At 43.0% G+C, this 20,452-nt stretch overlaps 1 protein-coding gene across 3 annotated transcripts in view; it reads left to right on the forward strand.

Annotated features, from left to right (window-relative positions):
* PJA2 (praja ring finger ubiquitin ligase 2) overlaps window positions 1–20,452 on the forward strand; it is a 1,087,778-nt gene that overhangs the window by 1,009,327 nt on the left and 57,999 nt on the right. The window lies entirely within an intron of this gene.

Genomic DNA, 20,452 nt, shown 5'->3' on the forward strand with positions numbered 1-20,452 from the left:
GTTTTGAAATGTTCAATTTGAACTTTTTAGTAAAACTCCTATCAGAGATCTTAAAATGAAGCAGAGCTAAACAAACAGTGCTGTTAACTGCTCATCATCTTGGCCACACCTCCCCATGATGTTGTTAATTTTCATTCTATCCTCAGGGTTTGGATCGAATCCTCAGATCTGACTCTGCCATTGCTATAGCTTGTGGCCACTTAAAACCTCTCTAACTCATCACTACCCACAATGCACCACCCCAACATACCACGGATCTCGTTTGCCGCTTTCACGAATAGATATAGTCAGCTGAGCCCTCAAGTTATTTCTTTTTAAGATAAGTGGTTTCTCATTTGTTTTTTTGTTACTGGTCTTTCGCCTTCCCATTATACTTGTATTGTAAATTATCATAGTTGGCAGCTGTTAATTTTTCCCTTTTTTCCTTTGTTTTCTTATTAAACTCTAGTGTGTTCTAGATACCATAGCTTGTATCTTCTTCCTTTTATCTCTCTCCTTATATAAATATGTATCTTCTTCCTTTTATCTCTCTTTCCTTATATAAATAAATAAATAAAAATGTCCTTACTGTTAATTTTTCTCAACTATGATGAAGGATCTGCTTTGTGATATCGAAATTCAAAAATGGTGAAGACCAAAATGCCGAGATGAGAATCATGAATGTTAAAGTGCCGAACCCCCGTAAGTATTCCCAGGGCAAGTAAACACTTGCCCTACAACACATTAAAACACACTATCTAAACCCCATCTAGGTGTGGGCTACGCTCCCCACACCCCACTAACTATATATACCAACTCCGAGATCGCACTAAAGTGGTGAAAAAGGCATGATTCCCCATGTTGGGCAAGTGTTTACTTGCCCTTAGAATACTTGCACAGTTTAGCATTTTAACTTTTGTAATTCTTGTCTCAATGTTTTGGTCTTTGGCATTTTGGAATTTTGCTATTCCGAAGTAGACCCTTGATAAATCGTCTTCCAGTTTTAAAAAAGTGCCAAAAGTGTGGCCATAAATTGCCCTTATCGAATACCCATAACCTATCTGTATACTGTTTGGGCCCAGATCACCTGCAGGTTGATTGCTCAGTTTGTAAAAACTTTAACCCACGAGCAATAGCCAACAGAAAGAACAAACTGATTTTGAAAGGCTTCCTTCCTGCCTTTGGTGAAGCTATTTCTGGGACTCAATGGTATCAGAATTTGTGTTTTTTCTGAGGAAGAAGTTCGAAAACGCAGTTTTGTTGTGTACAAGCGTTAAATAAACCAGCTTTATCTATTTTACATTCATTTTGGATTTATTCAACTATTTCAACACTGCATTTGGAATTGTGCTGTTTGGGTCTCATACCCTTATTTGGTCTGCAGGGTGAACACTTTGTATGGTTTCTGGGACTCAATTCCCAAACCTAAAATTAAGGAGACTTCAACTCAGTCTCAGAGACTTGCTGCATCTTCAACTCCATCTTCGGAGCCACCGAAGAAAAAACTCGTCTCGGATCAAAAGTCTGCAGATCAACCTCCAACAGATCCAACCAAAAAAAACCCCCTCAGATCCTACTCCTTCAAATCTGATATTTTTGTTTAGAATGAGATACTCTTCTTCCTTAGATCCAGTTCCTTCAGGAGTACTTTCCCTCTTCTTGGAAAGGCTCTGTTCTAGGTCACCTTCTCTAACCTCAACTCATTCTGCCAGAAGTTTGACTGTAGAAGATGTGGAGAGAATGATAAGGAGATTCCTCTCTGCACAGATTAAGATGGGTGTTTTCCCAGCTCCTACCCCCTTGGGTCAGGAAGCCTGTCCTTCCACTACACTGCCTATGGCGGCTCCTTCTCTGATTGAACTGATAGTTTTAGGATCTTAACTATATGAGTCCATCTGGTTCAGATCCACAGGTGCTTCTTTCTTCAGATCCAAAGCAGTCGTGGTGTATACAGACTCGGACATTTTTGGGTCTGGATGACTCTCTGAGCCAAAGCACACCTATCAGATCCAAGAAGCTGAAGTCAGCTCCAAAGCTTTACCCCTTGGAGTCTCAGCATTAGACAGCTTGGCCCGAATTTCCACCTAGGGGAGATTGCTTTTGGAGCAGAGTGGGGCAGTGGGCCAGAAGCCTTGCTTCTTAGATCCATTGTCTTCCTTTTCTCTGGAGCAATCTGCCTTCACGGTAGTGAAAAGAGTGTTTTGTGATCCAGCAAAATGGACAGTCCCTCCCTCTGGATCTTCCATCTGGATCTTAGATGTCTCTGCATCTCGAACTCCATCTTTCCATGCCACAGTGATAGCCAGTTCAAAGTCTCCAGTCCACCCAGCAGGGTATTATGATCGTTTTCTATACTTAACCAGAGCATCCTGCCAAGGAAGTCCCTAAGAAGAAGAAGTGCAAGAGGAGGCAGTTAGACTCCCCTCAGGAGTCAGTCACTGAGGATACTGATTTCAATGAAGGAGAAGGGTCCCAAGATCACCTCCTGAAGTCATCTCATTTGGAGACATCCTTGAAATCCTTGAACAGAGAGGTGGTTGATCCTCTGACAACCCTTCACCAGAGAAATCAGTATTACTGGAGGCCTTTGGAGCTGGCATATCTACATCCTGGGTAACTTCGCCCGCCAGTGAGCTCATTGATTTGATCTCTAGGTGGGCGTGGGAGGAATTTCACTCAGTTGAGCCAATCCCCAAGTGATTAGGTGTTGGATTCTGGTCCCATCTATAGGGAAGGAGTTTTGGAGTAAGGGGGTGCCTGTAGATGCTATAGTCATGGAGGCGACCACCAAGAAGGAACTAGCTGAACAGAGTTCATCCCACCCCCTAACAGAGAGTCTAGGGCATTGGACAGATTTAGGAAGCATGTGTTCGCTTCAGCAACATTAGCCCTTAGGGACTTGATCAAGGAACTTTCAAATCCCTTTAAGGGGGCACTACTCCTAAGGCTCAACCTTCACTGGCTTCACAGTTGGTTACCCTTCAATGTATTGCAAATTCTTCCATGAGGCTTATCTCACACACAGCTGAAGGTGCCTCAAGGGCTGCAAGTTCAGGCATTTTCATCAGGATGCATGCTTGTATGCACTTGTATGATTTTGCAGAGCCCTTCCAAGTCCTCTTTCATCAGTGCACCCTTTGACAGCAGTTCGTTGTTTGGCCTAAAAGTGAAGGACACACTTTCCAGGTGTGAAAAAGATGGAAAGACCCTCTCTGCAGTGGGCATATGTTTTTTGACCCCTCAAAGATCTTTTTCCAGGAATCAATGAGGTGGGTGAAAAAATGTGTTCCAATGAAGCCCCAGGGTCCTTTCCAAAGTCCATGATGAGATGTTTCCCCCAGGGCAGAGGGGGAAACTCAATGGATGATGATGCCCACACAACAGAAGAGGCCCGCAGAGCCAAGGGTCTGGAATTTCTCTGGACCCTATCAGCGCTCCTGAAAGGGCGCTCAATTGTCCCCCTCTGGAGGCAATCAGGGGTCAGCTATCTCTGCACCAGACAGCCTGGCTAGATATAACAAAAGATACTTGTGTGCAATGTATTATTTCTAGAGGTTATATAGTTCCTTTTTTTTCCCTTCCACCTCACCCTGAATGCAAAATTCCTGATGTTCCACCCAGACAGAGGAAAGTAGCAGCACTAGAAATACAAAAGCTGCTAGAAAAGAGAGTCATCCAAGAGTTCCCACCAGACCAGATAGAATCCGGAACTTACCGAGATTATTTTTAACACCAAAGAAAATAGGACTGGAGACCAATTTTTGATCTCAGTGACTTAAACAAGTCAGTTTGGCATATAAAGTTTCGGATGGTTATGGTTCATTCCATTCTGCCATTCCTGAAGGACAACTGGATATGCTCGATAGACCTTCTAGGATGCATACTGTCACATAAAAATGAACAAGTCATCCAGTAGATATTTATACTTCCAGTTGGGAGCCAGTCACTATCACTTCAGAGCTCTGCCCTTTGGCCTCACCACAGCCCTCATGGTGTTCACCAAATGCGTAGCAATCTTAGCTGCTTACTTGAGACTGCAGGGATTCTGAATGTTTCCATACTTAGACTGGCTCATTACCGCCCTGACCAAGCATCTACTAATAAATGCAAGGAATCAGGTTCTCTGGACTTATTCCCCACTGGGAATAACCATAAACTACAACAAATCTCAGTTACAACCAAGTCAAATGGAATTCATGGGAGCAATATTCAACACAATATCAGTGACATCTTCTTTCTCTCTCTCTCTCTCTCTCTCATGAGTGTAGATCATCAGGTTCCAGGTCAGGAAAATAACTTACAGTACCAAAATGTCATCTTGTTTGATCCTGCAAGCCTTAAGGTCACTGTCAGCAGACATTATTTTAGTTCCTCTGTCAAGATTTCATATGGAATTCTTCAGTGGATGCTAACAACTCAGTGGTCGATTCTTTTTCTGCACATATAGGCACAAGTAAGAATCACACAGGCATGCAAGAGATACCTTTGGTGGATTCAGTCAGATCAGGTTCTACAAGGCCATCCTTTTATCCTCCCTCAGACCAAGACTGCAGTGACCAAGGATGCTTTCTAGATTAGGGGGGGCCATTTTTGGGGAAAAACAGTCCAAGGTACTTGGTCCCCAGAAGAAACCAATATGCATATCAATTTTCTGGAAATGAGGCAGTGCTCTTGGCATTGCAGACATTCCAAGACTGTCTCCTTTTCAGGACAGTTGCGATCCAGACATACAATATGCCAGACGTTTGGTACATCAACAAACAAGGAGGCCTTACCCCTTGTGTTGAGAAGCTCTCATAGTGTGGCAATGGACGATTTCCTCCAGTTGCTTTCTGATAGCAACGCACATTCCAGGGAAGTCCCAATGTGATAGCAGACAAAATAAGTAGGTCCAGTCTTCTACCTCATGAGTGGTCTCTCAACAAGACAGTGGCAGATATGATTTTCCTTCAGTAGAGCCAGCCTTGCTGCGACCTCTTTGCATACCCCCTAAACAACAAGTGGAGCAGCTTCTTTGCCCTAATTCTCCCATTGTGGGAATCACCAAGGGATGCTCTACTCCACGATTGACTCCCCCGGTCTACTATATACCTACCCCCCAACTCCCCTGATTCCCAAATTCCTACAGAAGGCTGCCTGGTTAAAGAGCAAAGTAATCCTCATTGCACCCTACTGGCCTCGACAGGTTTGGTTCCCCTTCCTTTGGCCTTATCTACTTTGCCCACCTTGAGTTCTGGATCCAATTCCAGATCTCCTATCACACCCAACAGGCATGATTCTTCCTGATATCTCAAACCTCAAGCTAACCAGTGTTCTCTTCCCCTCTCCACAAGATACTTTTGTCTTTCCATAAGGGGTCTACAAGAAAACTTTACAAAAGTAAAGGGAAAAATTTTTTTTTTTTGTGCACAGCAGAAAAACATTGATCCATTTTCTGCCCCTGTACAACGTGTTTTTGAATTTTTGGCAGCAATTTATAATGAGGGAGATAGAGTTCAGTTAGCAGCAATTTCCAATTTTCATACTGGATTTGAGAATTATTCTTTGGCTTCATCTAAGCTTTGCAAAGTCTTTTTGAGAGGTAATCTTCTACTAAGACCACCATATAAAGATCCTCCTCCACCATGGGATTTAAATTTGGTGCTACAGGCCTTAATTCATTCTCCCTTTGAACAAGCAACTAAATGTGATCTTAAATTCCTAACCTGGAAAAATGTCTTTCTAGTGACCGTTGCCTCTGCTAGAAGAATTTCAAGCATTGTCCTCTAAACCTCCCTACTTGATTTTTCATAGGGATAGAGTAATATCACATAGCAGTGGTGTCAGAATGCAGTATTAAGCAGCCCATTCAACTGCCAGTCTTCTTTCCTAAATTTGGAAACAAAGGTGAATATATGTTGCATTTATTGGATGCTCACAGACAATTATGTTTTTACTTACGTAGAACAAAAGAAATTAGGAAGACAGATCAATTATTTATGTCCTTTGCAGATTCTAAATTGGTCATATCAGTTGCAAAGGTAACTTTAGCCAGCCAGATGGCTGACAGATTGCATATCATTTCTCTACAACAAATTGGGTCTATACTTGCTTACCAAAACCTTTAAGAGGCCTAACAACTAGATCCATGGTAACTTCTTCAGTGTTCCTCTCTAGGGCTTCCATGGACAACATATGGCGTGCTGCTTCTTTGGCCAATCCTCTTGCCTTTATTACTTATTACAAATTAGGGGCCTAAGTGTAAACCTCATCTGTTAAATCTTCTATAAAAGCAAGGCTTTGATTGGAAATAAATCTTCCACTCTAGCCATGAGGGCGTTGAATTGTCAATTTCATATGCTGAAATATCAGAATTATCTCCTTTCACAATTGAAATCTAAGGTGGATGCTTTGCCGAATGGTATTGAGTGTAAAGAATTGCTGGATTTGGTTCATGTGTCTGAACAAGTGGGTAAGCATTCTTTGCAGTGTGGTTTTGATGCTGTTCAGGCCTCCTCGAGGGTGGCTGCTACTAGTTCTGTTCTTCGCAGACATGCATGGTTGAAGGATCAGAATTTAGCTGAGCATGTTAAGACCAGGATTTTGGATGCTCCTTTACAGTCTGATGTGTTGTTTGGACCGCCTGTGGAAGCAGTTTTAAAGAAAATGGAGGACAAAGCTAAGTCTATGCAGACTGTTAAAGATTTTGCAGGTGCAGCCTCCAAGTTTAGTAGAAATTGGCCTGCTAAGGGGTGGACATATCCTGCTTATGGTTCCCAGTCTAGGGTAGGTCTAGACGTGGTAGGGCAGGGCTCAAGGTTCAAGCTAGGCCTAGATCAGACAGTTCACCTGCTCAGACTTCTGGTGAGGGCAGGGGTCAGTCCTTTCGTAGCAGAACCAATGACCTGCCTTTCAGCTGCCAGTGGACTCGCCTGGCAGCTCCTGGGAGGAAGATTGTCTCTTTTCAAAGAAAATTGGGATTTAATCACTCAAGACAGATGGGTGCTGGATATCATTCATCACGGGTACAGATTTTATTTCCACACAATGCCCCTTTCAAAGGCATGCCCGATGTTCCTCCTCCACAAAGAAAAGAGGCTCACAAGCAAGTTTCTCAGTTACTCCAGATAGGGGCTATTCAGCCAGTCCCTGTGTCAGAAAGGGGCTTCGGATTTTATTCTCGCCTGTTCCTAGTACCAAAGAAGGGGAACACGTGGAGACCAATTTTGGATTTATCTATCCTCAACACTTATCTGGACATTCCCAAGTTCAAGATGTTGACGTTACAGCAACTGTTACCTCTGCTGGGCAAGGATCACTGGATGGTAACTTTGGATCTCAAGGAAGCTTACCTTCATGTGCCCATAAGGCTAAGTTGCAGAAAGTATCTGCGTTTCAACTGGAGATTTTCATTATCAGTTCTCTGCATTGCCCTTTGGCTTATCTACTGCCCAGAGTATTCACAAAGGTTCTGGCTCCAGTGATAGCTTACTTCAGGCTTCAAGGCATTCAAATTTATCCTTACTTGGACGACTGCCTGATTCTGGCTCAAGACAAGGAACACCTTCTACAGCATCTGGAATATGTCATAGCAGTGCTAAGATGCCTAGGGTATTCTGTGAACGAAATAAAGTCCAGTCTAGTACCCTCTCAAGACATGTGCTTTCTGGGTGTGAGACTGAATACAGCAGCCCAGATGGCCTTTAACCCCGGACAAACAAAAGAGTCTGTCACTTTACTTCCATCAACTATCTCATCAGTCCGTGCTGACTGCAAGGACAGTCCTTCAAGCATTAGGGTTCATGGCATCTTAGATTCTGGTGCTTCCCAATGCCAAACTGCATATGAGGAAGCTGCAATGGTATCTCAAAAATGTATGGACACAGCACTGCCAAGATTTGGACACTGTCATTCAAATAATACCTTGCCTTCAAAAGGAATTCTTGTGGTGGGCTCAGGAATGTCACCTAAACAAGGGACTCTCTGTGCCCCGTCCAGAGGCGAGTCAGATTTTAACGACAGATGCCTCGGACACTGCTTGGGAGCTCATCTAAATGGAAAGTGGATACAAGACAAGTGGCCTGCCAGACTACAGCATCTACATATCAACATGAAGGAGATGTTAGCAGTCCAGTTTGCATTGATGGCGATCAAGGAGTTACTTCTTCCAGGGCAGGTGTTGATTCTGACAGACAACACAACTGTCATGTGGTACATCAACAAGCAAGGGGAACACATTCTTATCCTCTATGCAGGCAAGCAATGATTCTATGGGAGACTGCGTTAAGCCTGCAACTGACTCTTCAGGCAAGGTTTCTGCCAGGAGCACAGAACTCCCTAGCAGATGTATTAAGCAGACAAATCATGGATCCCCACGAGTGGAAACTGGATCTTCATGTATTTCAGAAATTGACAGTGTCATGGGGAACTCCAGACATAGATCTGTTCGCTTCTCCACTAAACCACCAGCTGCCAAAGTATTGCACAAAGGGGTTCATCACACAGCTTGGAAAGTGGATGCTCTGTCTTTCAGTTGGAAAAACCTTCATGTCTATGCCTTTCCACCTCTACCTCTTCTTCCAAAGGTATTACTAAAGGTCAGACAGGACAGGCCAAGGATGATTTTGATAGCTCCAGATTGGCCTCGCAACACTGGTACCCACTTCTAAGGAGTCTTGTAAAGAAGCCTCCATGGCCTTTACCTCTGATTCCTCATCTGTTATCTCAGACGGACGGTCATCTGCTCAATGTCAAGCTTCCATCTCTTCATCTCACAGCTTGGCATATTCTGTGTTGAAGCATGGTAGGTCTCAGCTTCCTCAACAAGTTTTAAATGTGATTATGGAAGCTAGAAGGCCTAGTACTAGGAGAGTGTACGCAGAAAAATGGAAGAGATTTTTGTTTTGGAGTACAGCAAAGAATTTGGAGATTTCAGAACCTAATTTGAGTGTGGCTCTTCAATATCTTACTGAATTATTGGACAAAGGTTTGTCTTTCTCTTCCATAAAGATTCATGCTGCAGCAATTTCAGCTCACTATGATTGTGACCCACCTTTGTTTTCGTGATCCTTTGTTCAAGCAGTTTCTTAGAGGGCAAAGAATATAAGACCCCACGTAGAGCTCCTACTCCTGCTTGGGATCTCAATTTTGTGTTGGAAAAACTTACTCTACAACCTTTTGAGCCTGCAGCTACTGCTGAATTGAAATATTTGTCATGGAAGACTGCTTTTCTGTTGGCTATTACTTCTGCAAGAAGGGTGTCTGAGTTGCAGGCCCTTATGGCAGTAGAGCCCTTTTGATTTTCCATAAGGACAGGGTATCATTACGCACTAATCCTTCCTTTATGCCTAAGGTGGTTTCTAGTGTGGCTTTAAACCAAACTATTCATTTGCCTACGTTTTTGCAGATCCTCAAAATAAAGGGGAAAAGATTTTGCACACTTTAGATGTACACAGGCAATTGCGTTATTATTTGAGCAGGACTAAAGATTTTAGGCAGTCTCAGCAGTTACTTGTTTCTTTTGCTTTAAGTTCACAGGGCAAGCCTGTGTCAAAACAAACTATTTCTAGGTGGATTGGCTTTGCATTGCATTTTGTTATTCCCATCATGGCAAAGAGGTTCCAGCTGGGATTAGGCCTCATTCCACTAGGGCTACTGCCACTTCAACAGCATTTCTAAGGGGTGGCAACTAAGGATATTCTGGAGGCAGCTACTTGGAGTTCAGTGCATACTTTCTCTAGGCATTATCACCTGCCTATATACTCTAAGACTAGAGCTGGTTTTGCCACAGCTGTTTTACAAGGCATGTTGTCAGCTCCTGCTACTTTATAATTTGCCAGCCTCCCTTACCTCTGCTTTGGGATTCTACCCAATTGTCAGGACTGCAGCAAGGGAAGACTAAGAACATAGTACAGTTTTGTACCTACCATAAATGTAGATGTTCGAGGATTCCTGCTGCAGTCCAATTTACCCTCCACCTTCCCTTCTGTGTTTCAGGGTGGTTGTGTAGGTGAGTTTACATGCTTATATTTTGTGTATATATTACTGTATATATTGTACATGTTTTTTGGTGCAGGTTGTTTTTGGGACTTGTCTTTTTGGGTCTTCTGTCATCTGGGGCAAGAAAAGACTGAGGAAATGTCGTCGGTCATGCGCATTAGTACCCTGACGTACTGACGTCAGTCTAAGCGCCATGACCGACGTCAGCCTTATACTCTGGTATTCGGGCCGACTGGGACGCGGACTATACCCAATTGTCAGGACTGCAGCAAGGGAATCCTCGAACATCTACATTTATGGTAGGTACAAAACTGTACTTTTTTGATCTCAGTGACTTAAGTCAGTTTGGCATATAAAGTTTCGGATGGTTATGGTTCATTCCATTCTGCCATTCCTGAAGGACAACTGGATATGCTCGATAGACCTTCTAGGATGCATACTGTCACATAAAAATGAACAAGTCATCCAGTAGGTATTTATACTTCCAGTTGGGAGCCAGTCACTATCACTTCAGAGCTCTGCCCTTTGGCCTCACCACAGCCCTCATGGTGTTCACCAAATGCATAGCAATCTTAGCTGCTTACTTGAGACTGCAGGGATTCTGAATGTTTCCATACTTAGACTGGCTCATTACCGCCCTGACCAAGCATCTACTAATAAATGCAAGGAATCAGGTTCTCTGGACTTATTCCCCACTGGGAATAACCATAAACTACAACAAATCTCAGTTACAATCAAGTCAAATGCTGAAATTCATGGGAGCAATATTCAACACAATATCAGTGACATCTTCTTTCTCTCTCTCTCTCATGAGTGTAGATCATCAGGTTCCAGGTCAGGAAAATAACTTACAGTACCAAAATGTCATCTTGTTTGATCCTGCAAGCCTTAAGGTCACTGTCAGCAGACATTATTTTAGTTCCTCTGTCAAGATTTCATATGGAATTCTTCAGTGGATGCTAACAACTCAGTGGTCGATTCTTTTTCTGCACATATAGGCACAAGTAAGAATCACACAGGCATGCAAGAGATACCTTTGGTGGATTCAGTCAGATCAGGTTCTACAAGGCCATCCTTTTATCCTCCCTCAGACCAAGACTGCAGTGACCAAGGATGCTTTATAGATTAGGGGGGGCCATTTTTGGGGAAAAACAGTCCAAGGTACTTGGTCCCCAGAAGAAACCAATATGCATATCAATGTTCTGGAAATGAGGCAGTGCTCTTGGCATTGCAGACATTCCAAGACTGTCTCCTTTTCAGGACAGTTGCGATCCAGACATACAATATGCCAGACGTTTGGTACATCAACAAACAAGGAGGCCTTACCCCTTGTGTTGAGAAGCCCTCATAGTGTGGCAATGGACGATTTCCTCCAGTTGCTTTCTGATAGCAACGCACATTCCAGGGAAGTCCCAATGTGATAGCAGACAAAATAAGTAGGTCCAGTCTTCTACCTCATGAGTGGTCTCTCAACAAGACAGTGGCAGATATGATTTTCCTTCAGTAGAGCCAGCCTTGCTGCGACCTCTTTAGATACCCCCTAAACAACAAGTGGAGCAGCTTCTTTGCCCTAATTCTCCCATTGCGGGAATCACCAAGGGATGCTCTACTCCACGATTGACTCCCCCGGTCTACTATATACCTACCCCCCAACTCCCCTGATTCCCAAATTCCTACAGAAGGCTGCCTGGTTAAAGAGCAAAGTAATCCTCATTGCACCCTACTGGCCTCGACAGGTTTGGTTCCCCTTCCTTTGGCCTTATCTACTTTGCCCACCTTGAGTTCTGGATCCAATTCCAGATCTCCTATCACACCCAACAGGCATGATTCTTCCTGATATCTCAAACCTCAAGCTAACCAGTGTTCTCTTCCCCTCCACAAGATACTTTTGTCTTTCCATAAGGGGTCTACAAGAAAACTTTACAAAAGTAAAGGGAAATTTTTTTTTTGTGCACAGCAGAAAAACATTGATCCATTTTCTGCCCCTGTACAACGTGTTTTTGAATTTTTGGCAGCAATTTATAATGAGGGAGATAGAGTTCAGTTAGCAGCAATTTCCAATTTTCATACTGGATTTGAGAATTATTCTTTGGCTTCATCTAAGCTTTGCAAAGTCTTTTTGAGAGGTAATCTTCTACTAAGACCACCATATAAAGATCCTCCTCCACCATGGGATTTAAATTTGGTGCTACAGGCCTTAATTCATTCTCTCTTTGAACAAGCAACTAAATGTGATCTTAAATTCCTAACCTGGAAAAATGTCTTTCTAGTGACCGTTACCTCTGCTAGAAGAATTTCAAGCATTGTCCTCTAAACCTCCCTACTTGATTTTTCATAGGGATAGAGTAATGTCACATAGCAGTGGTGTCAGAATGCAGTATTAAGCAGCCCATTCAACTGCCAGTCTTCTTTCCTAAATTTGTAAACAAAGGTGAATATATGTTGCATTTACTGGATGCTCACAGACAATTATGTTTTTACTTACGTAGAACAAAAGAAATTAGGAAGACAGATCAATTATTTATGTCCTTTGCAGATTCTAAATTGGTCAAATCAGTTGCAAAGGTAACTTTAGCCAGCCAGATGGCTGACAGATTGCATATAATTTCTCTACAACAAATTGGGTCTATACTTGCTTACCAAAACCTTTAAGAGGCCTAACAACTAGATCCATGGCAACTTCTTCAGTGTTCCTCTCTAGGGCTTCCATGGACAACATAGGGCGTGCTGCTTCTTTGGCCAATCCTCTTGCCTTTATTACTTATTACAAACTGTACCTGGTCTCAAGAGGACGAGCAGCCTTTGGCTCATCTGTTCTCAGGAATATCCTTAGCTGGGGACTCTGTTCCAGCAGTTGAGAATAGAATGAAAATTGACAACATCGGATAAAAAAGTTATGTACTTACCATAACGTTCCATCTGTATTGTCCATTTTCATTGTTCCTCAAATTCTCATCCACCAGCCCCCAACCCTTTTTTCACAGTAGATTTCTGGAAGGACTAGAGTTGATAAGGACATCACTGTCCTTCAGGCTGAGCTGCAGGTATGCTTTCTTCTATCAGGAATAATATGTTTAGTACTTTCTACTTTATGCAAACCAGCAAGCAAGATCTGAGTTATGTTAGGGATTGGTGCGTTATGGTTAAGGGAGGACCTCAAGAGCTTTTTGGTGGCCATGACTTAAAGTAATGGCTGAGTTAGATGTTATTCTTGTTTCACTGTTGCAGTCATCACATTTGGGTTACCCCTCAGTCGGCCCAAATACCAGATGCTTAGTATTTCTGCATCAGTTGCCGTTGCTCCAGGACTGACATCAGGTCATCAGTAGTATAAAATAAGGCAGCCGACGCCATTACACCAGTCTTTCTTGCCGAGGAGCCCGAAGCAGAACCAGTTCGCACAAGTGCCGGTCAGCCGCTACCTGAGTTTTTACTTTCAAGAAGACCATAGGGCATCCCTCAAATCCTGGTTAGGAAGAGGTACCTGGGTCTTTGATAGAGGTACACCAAGCATTGGATCCACCATGTTTCGTTAAAGCAGATATCACTTTCTAAGAAGAAGAAACAGAAGACTAAAAATATTTCTCCTTCTCAGATGTCCCAGGATGGAATTTTCTCAAGGCCTATTTAAGGCCAGTTTGGCTTGTAAACCTACTACTTTTCTATCCACTGCACCTTCATTTTCTCTCCCTCAAAAGAGACATGAGTCCTCCTATGTGAGAATGAGGCAGATTCTGATTCCGATGAGCATTCCCTGCCTTACTAATGGCATATTCAGTCCCCAGGTGAAATGGCTTTATTTGATGATAGATACCTTAGGCCTTGACTTGCCTGTTAAGGAAATCTCCTTTCTAGATACCATCACAAAAATGATACAGCGTTTTGAGTGGGAATCTAGACAAGTGCCTGATGTGCAAAAGTGATATATTTACTGGAGGCTGGTACCCCTGCACCAGTTCCTGCAAGCCCATAAGAGACCTGATAAGCTCTATAAAGTGCCTGAAGGCTTGCAGTTCTTGTATGAAATCATTTGATAGACCCCATCTGCCTTTTCTCTTTCTCCAGACAACCCTTCTAAACTTTTACCTGCTGCTAAAGTTAGTAGGGCCATGGACAAATTTGGAAAGAAGGTTTACATCTTTGTCACTCTGGCTTTCAGGGCTTTTAATTACCAAACAGAAATGACTAAATATCTGTTGTCTATTCTGAGTGAATTGAACAAAACCTTGTGTAACCTTGAAGTGTCTGAAACAAAACAGCAAGCTTTTTTCATGATAGGTTAAGCAACCCAGTTGACAAGACAATACTGTAAAGTACAGTTATGACACAGAAGCTTCATACATAGTAACTGCTACTGGATCTGTTATCAAAAGATGTGCATGGTTTCATTCATAGTCTCTTCCTGAAGATATTACAGCTAAATTTTTGATTTCCCTTTTAATATCAATCTATTATTTGGTCCTGGAGCTGCAACCTTGTTTAAATCCTTGCAGGAGCAATGGAAACTGACACACGATTTCAAGAAAATTGTCTTTACCTCTGTTCCCAGGTATCAGAGGAACTACCCAGCTTAGCCCACTTCCTTTTCTCACCCTAGGTCTGCACAGAAGAACAAAAGAATGCCAAGAAAGAGATTTCAGGATAAACACGATGGAGACTCTTAAGTGTGGGAAATCTCCTTTCCAGATAAATCAGCCTACTTTCTGTAACCTCATGTTTCCCCTCAGTCCATCCCTACATCTGTCAAAAAGACTCACCTCATCCCTTTCTGCTTGGCAGCTCATAACTTCAGCCAGATGTGTCCTGCCCATTATTCATAATGGCTACAAAATTCTTGGAAGGACATTCCAACTTTAAGAGGTATACCACCACCCTTTGCCAATGAGGTGCACCTCTTGAGTCCTATCTTGCATGGTCTTCATGAACAAGGCACAATAGAATATAAGACACAAGCACAAGAGATAAGGGAGTTTCTTTTAAGAAACAAAATGTTTTTAAAACTACGTGGCAGGTCAAACCTAATTCAAAACCAAATTAACACCATTCCAGGAGAAATGTTCAACTTAAAACCTTAGAGAATACCAAAGTCACTAAGAATGGCTATATAAAGGAGGTACAAAAAATGTTTGAGTGAAGTGATACAGGCTTCAAAAAGTGAATGCTGAAACCCCATAGTGTTCATACCAAAGCATGTAGAAACAATCAGATTCTGTAAATGATTTTAGAAAGATGAACAGTATTTCAAACTTTGGCAGCTACCCAATGCCTAGGGTAGATGATACACATCTGTGTGTATGTGTGTATATGTAGAGATATTTATTTATATGTAGGTACATGAATGTATACATCTGTATGAGAGTGTGTGTGTGTCTGTGTCTTTGTGTGATATAACAGTGCCTCTACACTGCAACAGTCATGCTTTTGATTCCTGCAAGTTCTAAACGGATGTTGTGTGACACTGAGCAAGTCAAACAGACTGTGTTCACAGGCTGAACCTGAAATGTGGTTCTGCATTTAGCACGCATTCACACCTAGACACACACTCATGTACGTATGTGCACACATCAAAACACAGATGAAGGATGGTGGCTTTTCAAAAGTCAAGATAAACATCCACAGCATTTTAAAAGAAAAAAAAAGTGTAAACAAAATAACAGTTTCTTTATGATCTGTTAACCAAACCTCTACCACTAAATTCAGACGTACTTTGGTAGTGTTATGGAAAGGGCATATAGCTGGGGTTGAAGTTAGGGCATGGTTATGGTCAGCACATATTATTAAAGATAGGCAGGATGCTTTAACCTAGCCCTTTGCCTTACCATAAAAAAAATCCAATTCCGTGACAGTAATGTTACACAAGACACTTAGACACAATCCATATACAGTGCATACACACAGCTTTAAATCTATCCACTTACCTAGCTCTGTTGACGAAATGACAATTCAACATGATGAAGTAAACCATATATTTATATATAGATATGTGTATGTGTCTGTGTGCTTGCTTAGTAGGTTGGTAGGTAGATACATCAATGGATAGTGTGTTTATTTCTGATTTCAGGATTCAATGGAAATGTCTGATCCGATGTTGTCTGCTCTGCTGGATTCAACCTGTGGGACTTTGGATCCGATTCATATCTGACACCAGCCAGTTCTAAAGTCTTTAGCCCACTTGACTCCGCCTCACTTACCCCTAGCTTCCCACATGTTCATCGTGTTTCACTGTTGCAGTCATTACTCTTGGGTTATCCTGCTGGCAAATTCCAGTCTAGGTCCGGCGTCTGTTGCTGTTGCCTCTTCCCTGATGTCAGTGCGCCAGGGGTATAAAAGATGCAGCCGACACCATTTTCTTCAGTCTTTCTTGCCGCGCAGTGCCCAAAGCAAAAGCAGTTCGCAAATGCCGGTCGGCCGACTCCTGAGATTTTCAAATCTGAATTTATGAACTGAAGTCTTCATTAAAGCTAAGTACCCAGTTGGGGAAACTTTTTTCTTACTCTAGCCTGGTGTCAGAAAAAGTTAACAATTGTATTTCTTGTGGGAAGCAAATACCTCATAAGGATTTTCACTCTTACTGTATTCCTTGCCTAGGCCCTGATCACAACATTGTTAGCTGTCGGTTTTGTGCTAGATTTAACCAACGCACTATCAAGCGTCGGTTCGATTTTGCATTTCATTACTTTGGCCGAAGATTTAATTATATAATGCCAGCGGAACAGCCGACAACCAGAGTTTACAAAAAACCGCAAGGACAAGGATAGGCATCCAAGGTCCAAAACCGACGACGAAGACTCTTCTAGGCCAGTCGCCGGTTCTCAGTGAGGCACTTTCGCAGCCCCTGGCGCCCACTACCTCAGAGCCACAGGCCGCTACTGACTCCCATGTGGAGCTGACTGGGCTTCTGGAAACTCAAGGTATTGGACACTCGGAAATCAATCCCTCAGATGGGTCCAGAGCCGTTGAGCAGGCATTGGCTTCTGAGGGTGTCTTCAGACCTACACAGCTATATGTTAAGCCATCTTCAGCTTCAAAGACAAAGACTAAAGCAGCTCTAAAAACAAAGAAACAAGTACAGTATTCTCCTATTCAGACTTCCATGCCTAAAAAACAGATGCTCAAAATGGCCGAAGACCTAATTACCTTGATCAGGGGCTCCCATCCCCCTGCTGATAAGTGGCCTAGGCAAGAGACAGAGTTTGATTCTTCTGATCAGGTTTCTGTTTCCTCTGATTCCTCTTCTGAACAGGATTAGTCCATGCTTCCCTATGAGGATTCTGATGCTGAGGAATCCATTCCTTCAGCCTCTTCTCCTGAGGACTATTCTTTTGGGGAAACACTGCATAATATGAGGGAGCATTTCCACTGGGAGAGCCAAGATTATTCTGAATCTAAGAAAAGGCTCGGAGACTTCCTGCTTCTTCCTCAGAATAGACCCCTTGCTATTCCACCTGTTCTAGACATTGTAGATGATGTATTTTCAGAGTCCGGACTGTCCCCTGACTCTTTACCCCCTGCACCTGCTAAGCCAGACAGATACTACAGGGTCCCAGATTCTCATAAATTCCTATATAAAAACCCCGATGCTGACCCAGAAACTATATCTCAGGGTCCCAAGGGGGTTAAAGCTTCCACTGCAAAAAACCCTTTCCCCTGTGATAGGGATTCTAGGGCTCTAGACAGATGGGGGAAAAAAGTTTACACTTCTGCTACCCTGGCTGTAAGGGCTTTAAACCGTCAATTTCATATGTTAAATATCAGCAATATTTAATGTCACTACTTAAACAGAAAATGTTGACAAATACTGAATGTTCAGAGAACAAGAAATTGCAGGATTTATTGCATGCAACTGAACAAGTGGGAAAGCATACTTTGCAATGTGGTTATGATTCACTGGAGGCCTCTTGCAGGGCCGCTGTTACAGGTTCTGTTATTAGAAGGCATACTTGGTTAAAGGAACAAAATCTGCCTGATCAGCATTGCCACAGCCTGGAGACAGTAACTGCACTCATTCCCTGCCTACAGCAGGAGTTTCGATGGTGGGTAGTAGCCTGTCACCACAACAAGGGTCTGCCATTCAGTTTACCCGCAGCCAGACAGACACTGACAACGGATGCATCAGATTATGCCTAGGGGCCTCATATGGCAGGAAAATGTATTCAGGGCACATGGCCTGCAAACCAGAGACATCTTCACATCAATCAAAAAGAGATGCTAGCTGTTCAAAATGCCCCGAGAGCTTTCAAGGACCTGCTTCATCCAGGACAGTTACTGATAAAGACAGACAGCACTACGGTCATGTGGTACATAAACAAGCAGAGAGGTACACATTCCTACGCCCTCTGCAGACAAGCAATGACCTTATGGGACACAGCATTGGCTTTTCAAGTTCACCTGCAAGCACAGTTCCTGCAAGGAAAAACAAATAATCTAGCAGACGAACTAAGCAGAAATCTCATGGATCCCAACGAATGGAAACTGGATCCACAAGTCTTCAGGATGATAAGGAAATGGGGATGCCCAGACATAGATCTATTTGCCTCCCCTCACAACTGTCAGTTGCAGAGATTTTGCAGAAGGATTTACCACAAGCAAACATGGAAAGTGGATGCCCTATCATTCAGCTGGAACAATCTAACAGTATATGCTTTTCACCCACTACCTCTCCTTCCCAGAGTACTCCTAAAGGTCAGACAAGAGAAGCCAAAAATTATTCTGATTGCACCAGACTGGCCACGCCAGCACTGGTACCCAATCCTAAAGAGCTTGTCTCAAGGTCCAGCATGAATATTGCCTCAAACTTGTCACTTGCTGACCCAACAAAACAATCAGATCCTGCACACCCAACTCAGGACCTTAAATTTGGCAGCATGGCGGATAATGTAGCCATTCAGAACACTCCTCTTTCAAAAGCTGTTATGGATGTTATCTTGGCGGCCAGGAGGCCCAGTACCTGAAAATCTTATGCAGAAAAATGGAAGAGATTCTGTGCTTGGAACCAGGAACAAGGCATTGACACGTCTGTACCAAATATTCCTCAGATTTTCAATACCTAACTGAGATGCTGAACAAAGGCCTATCTTTCTCATCAATTAAGATTCATGCCTCTGCCATTTCTGCACATTACAATACGGAACCTCCTATCTTTTCTCATCCTTTAACAAGGCAGTACCTCAGAGGGGCCAAAAACATTAGGCCTCCAAGGGAGCACCACTTCCGGCCTGGGACCTCAATTATGTTTTTGAAAAACTCACACTTCCTCCTTTCGAGCCAGCATCAACAGCAGATATAAAATTCTTATCCTGGAAAACAGCTCTGCTCCTAGCCATAACCTCTACAAGGTGAGTCTCGGAGTTACAAGCACTCATGGCTGTGGAACCTTTCATTATTTTTCATCCAGACAGGTTTTCTCTGAGGACAAACCCTACATTTATTCACTTGCCTACCTTTTACCCAAATCCACAGAACAAGGGTGAGAAAATTCTGTATTCTTTGGACATACACAGGCAGTTACGCTTCTACTTGGACAGAACTAAAGCTTTCAGAAAGACTGAGCAACTTTTACTGTCATATGCTGCAGGATCACAAGGAAAGGCTATCTCAAAACAGACTATTTCTAAATGGATAGGCCATTGCATCCATTTCTGCTATTTTCAACATGGCCAATCAGTGCCTAAGGGCATTAAGCCTCATTCCACCAGAGCAGTAGCCACTTCAGCAGCCTTCCTCAGAGGAGTACCAACCAAAGAAATCTTAGAGGCTGCAACGTGGAGTTCAGTGCACACTTTTACAAAGCACTACCACTTGCCTCTCTACTCCAAGTCCAGAGCAGGCTTCGCCATTGCAGTTCTGCAGGGCCTCATAGCCTCTCCTAATCCTATTTAGTCCAGCCACCCATCCTCAGCTTTGGGATTCTACCCAAGAGTAATGACTGCAACAGTGAAACATGATGAACATAGTACAGTTGTGTACCTACCATAAATGTAGATGTTCATGTGTATTCACTGTTGCAGTCCAGGTTACCCACCCACCATCCCCCTTCTCTTTGCTGGGACTTATCTGCACTTCTTTATCCTATACAACCTTTTTGGTGTATTTGCTTGTAGATGAAGGAAATGTTATTTTTATGCTTGCATTTCTTATTGGTATATTTTTTCAGCCTACCTATTTGGGGCACCTGACATCTGGGGTAAGAAAAACTGAAGAAAATGGCGTCGGCTGCATCTTTTTTACCCCTGGTGCACTGACGTCAGGGAAGAGGCAACAGCAACCGACGCCGGACCTAGACTTTGGAATTCTGGCCGACTGCGGGTAGCCTGCCAACAGGATAACCCAAGAGTAATGACTGCAACAGTGAATACACTCTCTGACATCTACATTTATGGTAGGTACACAACTGTACTTTCTCACTCTTATCCTCAGATCTAGATTGCCACCATTTGGTTTAGTAGCTCCACCTCGGCTCCACTCAGCATTTTCCAGTTTTGGGAGCTTAGCATAG

Source organism: Protopterus annectens, chromosome 2.part2 (assembly GCF_019279795.1).
Source record: "Protopterus annectens isolate FY-2018-M chromosome 2.part2, PAN1.0, whole genome shotgun sequence".
Classification (NCBI taxonomy): domain Eukaryota; kingdom Metazoa; phylum Chordata; order Ceratodontiformes; family Protopteridae; genus Protopterus; species Protopterus annectens.